General features: G+C 36.0%; 1 protein-coding gene and 1 long non-coding RNA gene across 3 annotated transcripts in view; both read left to right on the top strand.

Moving 5' to 3' along the window:
• LOC147840401 (uncharacterized) overlaps nt 1-9307 on the top strand; it is a 615523-nt gene that overhangs the window by 254463 nt on the left and 351753 nt on the right. The gene's annotated exons all lie outside the window — the stretch shown is intronic.
• Nucleotides 1-9307, top strand: part of LOC137487862 (uncharacterized) — a 183433-nt gene that overhangs the window by 19229 nt on the left and 154897 nt on the right. The gene's annotated exons all lie outside the window — the stretch shown is intronic.

The raw sequence follows: 9307 nt of genomic DNA on the forward strand, positions 1-9307 counted from the left end.
ATCACATTTAAAAAAATGACATATTCATAGTAAAACTTTAAATATCTATATTTTGAATAAATATACAGTTAAAGTCAGAATTATTAGCCCATAGCCCCCCTGAATTATTAGCCCCCTTCCTCCCCCCTTCCCCCACCCCCCAATTTCTGTTAAACGGAGAGAAGATTTTTTTTTTTTACATTTCTGAACATAATAGTTTTAATAACTCATTTCTAATAAATTATTTTACATTAAGTTGCTTTGATGACAGTAAATGACATTTTACTAGGTATTTTTCAAGACACTTCTATACAGCTTAAAGTGACATTTAAAGGCATGGTTAATTAAGTTAGGCAGGGTTAATTAAGCAAGTTACTGTATAATGATGGTTTGTTCTGTAGATCGAAAAAAAAAACAGCTTGAAAGGGCTAATAATATTGACCTTAAAATGAGTTTAAAAAATAAAAAAACAGCTTTTATTCTAGCAGAAATAAAACAAATAAGACTTTCTCCAGAAGAAAAAAATATTATCAAACATACTGTGAAAATTTCCTTGCTCTGTTAAACATCATTTGGGAAATATTTAAAAAAGAGGGGAAAAATTAAAAGGGGGGCTAACACCTCTTTTAACTATTTAGTACATGTTCATTTAGAGTCGGTTCAGACTGTCATTTTTTAAGACCGAACTTTAAGCTAAAAAATGGTTTAATAGAAGATATTTTAGGAAATATTTAAAAAAGAAAAAAATGTCCGACTTGAAATGTCTCAACTGTACGTCCGCGACTAAATTGTTTTGTTATCCTCCTCAGATAAAGTGTTCTGAGATTATTTATTTCAGGCTTAATGCGACGACCTGGTGCACACATATATATATATATATATATATATATATATATATATATATATATATATATATATATATATATATATATATATATATATATATATATATATATATATATATATATCCTAGTATCTGAATTCTAAATTTGTTCGTTTTTTCTCTCCACAATTTGAAATAAAAGCATTTCTCCGTCCAGTCAATATAGACACTGAGGTGAGGGTGAGATGGAGACAAAGTAGACCGTCATGCACTTCGGTGGCTTCAGAAAACCTCTAATCAAATGAAGATGGATTTTGTGCGGTTCATCGTAACAACACAATTAATTATGCATGACAGAGACATTTATTGGGCTCATTTCACCCGGACTCCACTAAGTAACTGGGCAAATCGGGTTAAGGTCGCTGTTGTGCTGGTCGGACGGCTGTTATCGGGACGGCAGATCACCGGGCGGCCTCAGTCTGTCTGTCATTCACGACTCCCGCCTTTTCTCTCTGACAGACCAAATAAATGCATCTGCTGAAAAAATTATTTGGCTTCAATTAAGTGGATTTTTCCCGGAATACAAGTAAGGAATTATAATAATAATAAAATGTGATTGATACTATATCAATAAGGGGAGGCTGGGTCTAGTTGTCACATGTGTCTGTCGTCTTGAAGATTGTTTTTGAGGGACTATTTTGTTTTAGCTAGCATGATATTTGTAGGCTGTGTGGGTTTCAAATAAATGATAAAAAAACATAATGTCTAATATTTAAATTTCATCATTTGTGTAGGCTAATATAATCAAAGAAATAAAAATTAAAGAAATCAAGTCAAGAATCACACACACACACACACACACACACACACATACACACACACACACACACACCATGAAGATATAGCCTAGATAAACGGCAACAGTAACAAGTTTGTATGCAAAATAGGCCTATTGCGATACATTTCGGTAATTCCTTTATTTGAAATTTAATAGCCTACTTATGGATGTATTTACATTAATAATTAAGTATTTATCATTCATTTTCTTGTCGGCTTAGTCCCTTTATTAATCCGGGGTCGCCACAGCGGAATGAACCGCCAACTTATCCAGCAAGTTTTTACGCAGCGGATGCCCTTCCAGCCACAACCCATCTCTGGGAAACATTCACACAAACATTCATACAGACACTCATAGACTACGGACAATTTAGCCTACCTAATTCACCTGTACCGCATGTCTTTGGACTGTGGGGGAAACCAGAACACCCGGAGGAAACCTACGCGAAGACAGGGAGAACATGCAAACTCCACACAGAAATACCAACACTACCTCCTGCGCCACTGCCTCGCCGTATCAGAAATATAAATGGCTTATTACAGTTTTTCTCAGTCGCTTTGATGCATTTCTCACAACACTATTTACATTTGCACAACAGGTCATGCATTTCTCAAAACAATTAGTCATTTGTGCACATCCTAGTAGCAGTTTCTCATTCTTTTCAACAAATTGCAAATGCTTTTGGACATGCATCAATTGCTTTCATACAACTCTCTGCTGTTTATAACATTATCATTTGCTTATGTCATGTCAGTCAAAATGAACTAAACTTGTAAATGCTGAATAGTCATTCCATATAAAACTATAGTCTTCATTTCATTACTTGAGTCATTACATACAAAAATGTTGAACTTGAGGTCAAAATCTGTCAAGGAAATTTTATAAAACAAATTTAAATGTTTATTTTCCTGAAAATGTCTTTAAAATTGAACAATTTGATGAATGATTTACAGACCTGTGTATGTTGTAGGCTCAGTTCCGATATGTACTGCAATATTGTCTTCAGTTGTGCACAGCTCTACCCAAAGGGAGTTTATGTTTGTTGTAAATAAGGGTGTGTTTATTCTTTTGCACAATGCTGGGAATAAATGAGTATTGCAAAGAGCAAATGCAGTTAAACTGAACATACATATTTTAGTGTCTTGTACTTAGATAACTCACTAAATGCAGTGATGTCTAACTTTACTGTAGTTTTCAAATGGCTGTGCAAATAGTATACAGTGCTGTCTTGAGCATTTTCAGGAAGTGTCACCAAAATCTGACTTTTTTGCATTGAAAAAATGTAAAGTGTCATAATGAAAACATGACTAAGCCATTTGACCATCCTGTTCATAAACAATGGTGACAGGACTTTTCATTTTGATGATACTGACACTTTGATTGACATGAATAGTTGCTTTTGAGGAATGAACTATCCATTTTGAGCAAGTGACGCACTTTTGCAGGTTGTTAGCTAGTGTAACACTACCAGTTCTACAACCACCCAACCTGCTCCGAGCTGGTATCGAACTGGTGACCTTCCGCATGGTAGTCGGTTGCTCTAACAAGGAGGCTAAAGACCATGGCCTCTAGCGTCCGTCGCTAGAGCACCTTTAGAGGTCAGAGGAGTGAGGTTTACCTGCACAGCACTTCACTAGCTCCGTTACACTAGGTTTTGCAGTTTGCACTAATTGTTTTGAGAAATGCATTAACTGTTGTGCAAAAATGCACTAGTGTTGTGAGAAACGCACCAAAGCGACTGAGAAAAACTGTAATATTGTAGTAAGTAGTAAATAATTGATCATGTTTACACATTATAATATTTTACATTACAATTTAATTTATTATTTAATAAATGTTAATAATTAACGTTCATTTAACCATTTGGCTGGAAATGTTGTTTTACAGTTTTTCTCAGTCGATTTGGTACATTTCTCAGTTCAGAATTGAAATTTGCAAAACAGTAAATGCATTTTTTTAAATACTGGGTATAAATTGCAAAACACCATGGATTACCAGTCAAAGTCAGTCTCTTGCTCAAAATCCTTAGTTCATCACTCAAAACTAAATTTCTGTGTCAATGAATGTGTCAGTGGCATCAGAATGACAAGTCATTGTGTCATTGTGTATGGCTGAGACAGTCAAATTGCTTAGTCATGTTGTCAAGATGAAAGTGTACTCTGGAGGGTGCTTCTGATGTTAAATATGGCTACGTGTTTGATTACAAATATGTATTTTTGGCTGTTTGAAATAAAAATAAATGTGAACATAGAACAAACTCCTTAGGGAAAATTGTACATGCAGAGCTATATGAATTACAGTGCAGTCTTCTTACACCTCATGACATTCCTATCTATCTCTTAATATATATATATATATATATATATATATATATATATATATATATATATATATATATATATATATATATATATATATATATATATATTCATTCATTCTTTAATTATAAAAAGAAAAACAATTGGCAATAAATGTGATTTTTAAAATTATATTTAATAATAATTCTTTATTATTATTTAGTTATTGCTAGGCCCACACGGAATCTGCAGAATTTCTCAAATGTTTGCATTATTAAATGAGTTATTACATTTTTAGCCCATCATTGATTCTATTTATTTAATTGTGTAAATGTGTGTACATTTATATTTATTCAGTTTTTAAATGAATTTCAATATAATTATTGACTATTATAAAATGTTCATATAATTTATTTATATTTATAAAAAGTTGCTAAGGTAATATTTTCTGTTATTTAGTAGATATATTATATATAACACTTGCTTTGTTTACCAAATAAAGTGGATCTAATTAGATTTGCATTGTCAACATTAAATACAAGTTAAAAGGGTATTACTTTTTAGTTCCAATAGTATCTGGATGCAGCCTTTATGATGCAAGCTGAGACTGCATCACTCAGCGATGCAACGTCAGACACAATGCACAATGCAATAGAGTTAGTAACGTCACTGTGACGGGTAGGGTTAGGAGTGGGTTAGGTAAGCCCATTAAAAAGCATTGGATGCAGCCCAGATTGCACTGCACCAGGTCTGCAGCCAGACCCCTCTCTTTAGTTCACATATCGAGATTTTAGTTATGATATTCCCAAAATCCTTCCACACAAATACGCAGATTTTTAACAAAATTCTGCGCAGAAAGAGCAAAAAATGTCCGCAGATTCTGTCTGACCCTAGTTATCACTTACAAAAATTGTCTTATAATCGAACTCATGCTGAGAAATATTTACTGTATTGAAAAAGTTTGACAAATTTTCCCATTCTTCTCTATATCAGCACTATTTTAAACTAGCTTAACCTTATTAAATTTAGGCCTATGTAAATTCTATTAAAGAAGAAATAGGAGGTCCAAGCATTTCAAAGATACGTCTATATATTGGAACCATCCCAAGTATTTAAGAAACCAAAAAGTGTTTTAGTTGGCTCAGAAATTGAATCAACTGCCTAATTATTTATGCATTTTTCAAATAAAGCAAGTGAAGCATCTATGAAACTCGTACGGTCAACCAATGTCTAATAGAAGCGATAAAACAACATGGCCTTCATTGACAGGGATGTGGCTTCACCTTAATTCAGCAGCACAGACAGCAGACGCTTCTACATCACTATAAAAACATGCTTCTTTTGTCTTACAAATTAAAAAAACGACGGGATGGAGGGGAAAAAAACATGAATTGAATGAAATGACATTAGATGGAGCTGGCAGTCCCTGCTGTGTAAATGACACTCTTATTCCTTAAAATGGACTTCCCTGGTGAACTGTTCCTTTCAATTTATTTGTCCATACCTCACGGCCTCCTCCTATATCGCTTTAATCAAATCCCCCTCTCACTGGATGTTATTTATTTGCTTATTTATTTATTTTCAAAGGATGCGACTGATTTTTATCAGATGGTAGAAGTGGCTTTCCTTCCTGGTGAAACGGTGACTAACGACCTGCTATCGATTTGTTGGTTTGTGTGCATGATAGCGATAGCTGTGTGCCTTTAGAGTTATGCTACTGATACCTCAGACGTTTCCTCCCATGCGAATAATGCAGGCCGAATAATAAATGATAATTGGTGTCACCTCTGTGTATGATTAGTCAGAAACAGGCAGATAATTGCTGGGGATTTAGCAAGCAAATCCATTTATCTGAACGAATCAATATATGCTGTTAGAAAAAACTAAACATTGACCAGGCGGTTGTGTTTTGGTTGGTATAAAGTAGGGCTGCATAATATATGGTTTGTGCATCAATATAGCAATGTTCGCATCCACAACAGTCACATTCTTGTATCTGCAATGCCAAGAATGCTTATTGTTGGTCAGGATCTTGTAGATTAATGGCATAGTTTAACTATTGCAGATTTAAAGTTTATTAATTGCATTATTTTTTTTTTTCTCTGTTAAACATGTCAAGTTAAGGTAACACGGTGGCTTAGTAGTTAGCACTGTCGCCTTACAGGAAGAAGGTTGCTGGTTCGAGTCCCAGCTGGGGTGAGTGAGCATTAATCTGTGGAATTTGCATGTTTTCCTTGTGTTGGAGTGGTTGTCCTCTGGGTGCTCTTGTTTCCCCATGCAATCTAAAGACTTGCGCTATAGGTAAATTGAATAAACTAAATTGTCCATAGTGTATGTGTGTGAATGGGTGTGTATGGGTGTTTCCCAGAACTGGGTTGCAGCTGGAAGGGCATGTGTAAAACATATGTTGGATAGGTTGGCGGTTCATTCTGCTGTGGCAACCTCTGATGAATAAATGGAGTAAACCGAGGGAAAACAAATGAATTAATGTCAAGTGAGTTTAAAGCATCCTGGCAAATGAAACAATTTTGCTTTAACAAAGACTAATTGAATGACATTTTTAAAGTGAAGACTGACACGCGTCGTTTTACTTTCGATTTTTTATATTTGTGTCTATAGCTTACCAGACAGACATAAAAAAATCTCTCATTTGTATACTTTCCCCCTTAAATATCCAGTTTAAAGTGAATATTAATAATGTATGCACGTGCACTCCACTATGAAATCATCCCAAACATTCTAAAATGCTGAATTCTTCACAAAAAGAGTTATTCAATCCATCTGGTGAAATATATTTCATATCGCAATGAATATTGCTGAAAAGCAAAATATTCAGGCTCATTCTGAAAACGTACTGCTATACACATTTCTGGAGAGCACCAAATACGCCCCAGGAGCTACGCTTTTTTGCAGTTTTTGTTTTTGCGAAACCACCAGAGGCCGCTGTGTATGCTTTTTCAGATCTCAAATTTCTCTCATGAGTGCCTTTCGTGCCTGCTGTTCTCTTGTAAATCCACCAGAGGCGGCACCCTCCTCTTTCCCTAAACTCAAACAATAGCTTCCTCAAACACCCACTTCCTTAAAGGGCCATGAAACCCCCTCGTTTCAGCAGGGTGTTTTCACACCTCTGCTTTGGAAAAAGTCAGAAAAGTGGGCGTGTCCAGCTCTGTTTAGGGGGGAGTGTCGGAGGAACTAAAGTGGGATGGTGTGGGAGTGTCTATTTGTGCACGCGCGAGTTTCAGAGTCAAAATACACACCCACAGCGGACAATGTGACTGTGTTTACATGGACATCTGTAGTCGAATTATTTGCCAAATTATTAAAAGTTGGACTTTAACTGCAGTTTGGCTCTTTCTACAGGGAATTCATTCATGTCTCTCGCGACAAACAAGATATTTGATTCAAGGAACTGCTGCAAGCGTGTATTTTTCATGCAATGTTTGATACCGCACGGCGAATGAGAGAGAAAAAAACTCTGCATTTCCCGGAAACTTAGATGCACACGGCAGGTAGCATCAGAAAGCTGCGTGTGTTATTCCGGTCACTAAATGCGGTGCTAACATTTCTGCACTCAGTGCAATAGTAACTTAATTCGATACGAACAAGCTGAATAAACAAAGAGCACTGGTCGCTCACTTACCAAATCTGTAGAGACAGGACAATCACCAGCAACTAGAGCCGCGTCTTTATGGAGAGAATACTACAAGCGAATTCAGATTTCAGCGTTTGCAGATGAGAACAGCTCTCAGGTAAACAATAATCCTCAGACACGTAAGTTATTGTTGTCGAGCGTCGCGTACACTGTTAATCCACACGTGAGACTGAGCTCTCACAGAGAGAAAATGAAAACAAAACTTAACGGCAGCAAAATATAAAAGCAACACTTCACGCTTGTTTTGCCAACACAACGTGGCGTCTTTGTGGCGTAAACACGGTGACACTAATGAATATTAATGAAGTTCCACAATAGAGCGCGCTGATTGGTTTGAACCAAGCCTTACTCATGCATTAATGTATCACACTGTAAGACGTAATAAGACTCACTCAGGCACAGACGCCCAGTCTGCACGCTGGAATACACGCTATTATGTCATGGCCGTGACGCAGCTTCAAAAATTCGTTTCAAACAGGAAGTACAAATTTGCTTGAAATAACGCAAAAACAACCAATTTACACTTTTTAGTGAAATATAGGTGTCTGAATAGTGTTTTTAGCAGTGTGGGACACATATACGACTGTCAACAGCTCAAAAAATGTGTTTTGGTGTTTCGTGACCCTTTAAATGCAACAGACAGTTTTAAAAAGAAATCTAGAAAAAGAAAATTTTCATTGAGAAATTTTTTACCACGTTTTCAGATTTTACACCATTTTCACCATGTTGATTTTATTTTTTTATTTTTTTGTATTTGTCTTACCCGCTTTATGGAACTGTTCTTCACTGTCAACTCATCTCTGCGTGTCAAGTCCGCCGATGTGCATGGCAAGCTACTGGACAAACTAGGAACAGCAGGAAAGCTGTCCATGCAGAGGTAAGCGTTCAGCTGGTAATTGTGAAAAGGAACGGCGTCATACCGCCCCATTGCCATACCTACCTCTAGCTACATAATTCGCGAACTCTAGAAATGTATATAGGGGTATGTTTTCCGAATGAGCCAATGTTGAAAAAATTGCAATGTCAGTTTTTTTCAATATCATGCAGCCCTAGTTTAAAGCCTGTTTTGTTTTTGATAAAGATGATTAATCATAGATTTAAATGTTTAATGTTAAATGTTCTAATTAACCAGTCTTGCTTAATTTATTAATAAATACTAAAAATAAAATAAAAAAAATTAAATCATCATAGGAGGGCTAATAATTTTGCCTTCAACGGTATATTCTGATATTGATTATGCCCAGGCCAAATAGTTATTATCTGTTTTGTTTTGAGCTAATATCAGCTTAACTTTGTAAATAATATTAAAACAAAATGTAAAATTGAGATGAATTTAATTATAGGATTCTATAGAGTGCAATTTAATACAACATTCATTCATTTTCCTTCGGTTCAGACCCTTATTTATAAGGGGTTGCCATAGCGGAACGGACCACCAATTATTACACCCATACATGCATTCACATACACTACGACCAATTTCATTTGTTCAATTCACCTATAGCACATGTCTTTGGACTGTTGGGGAAACCGGAGCACCCGGAGGCAACCCACACAAACACGGGAAGAAGATGCAAACTCCACACAGAAACGCCAACTGACCCAGCTGGGACTTGAACCAGCGACCTTCTTGCTGTGAGGCGACAGTGCTAACCACTGAACCACCTTGTCGCTCCACGACATTTGACAACGTAAAAAAAAAGTCACACTCAAGCCAG

This window comes from Danio rerio, chromosome 16, assembly GCF_052040795.2.
Source record: "Danio rerio strain M-AB ecotype USA chromosome 16, GRCz13ab, whole genome shotgun sequence".
NCBI classification, from domain to species: Eukaryota; Metazoa; Chordata; class Actinopteri; order Cypriniformes; family Danionidae; genus Danio; species Danio rerio.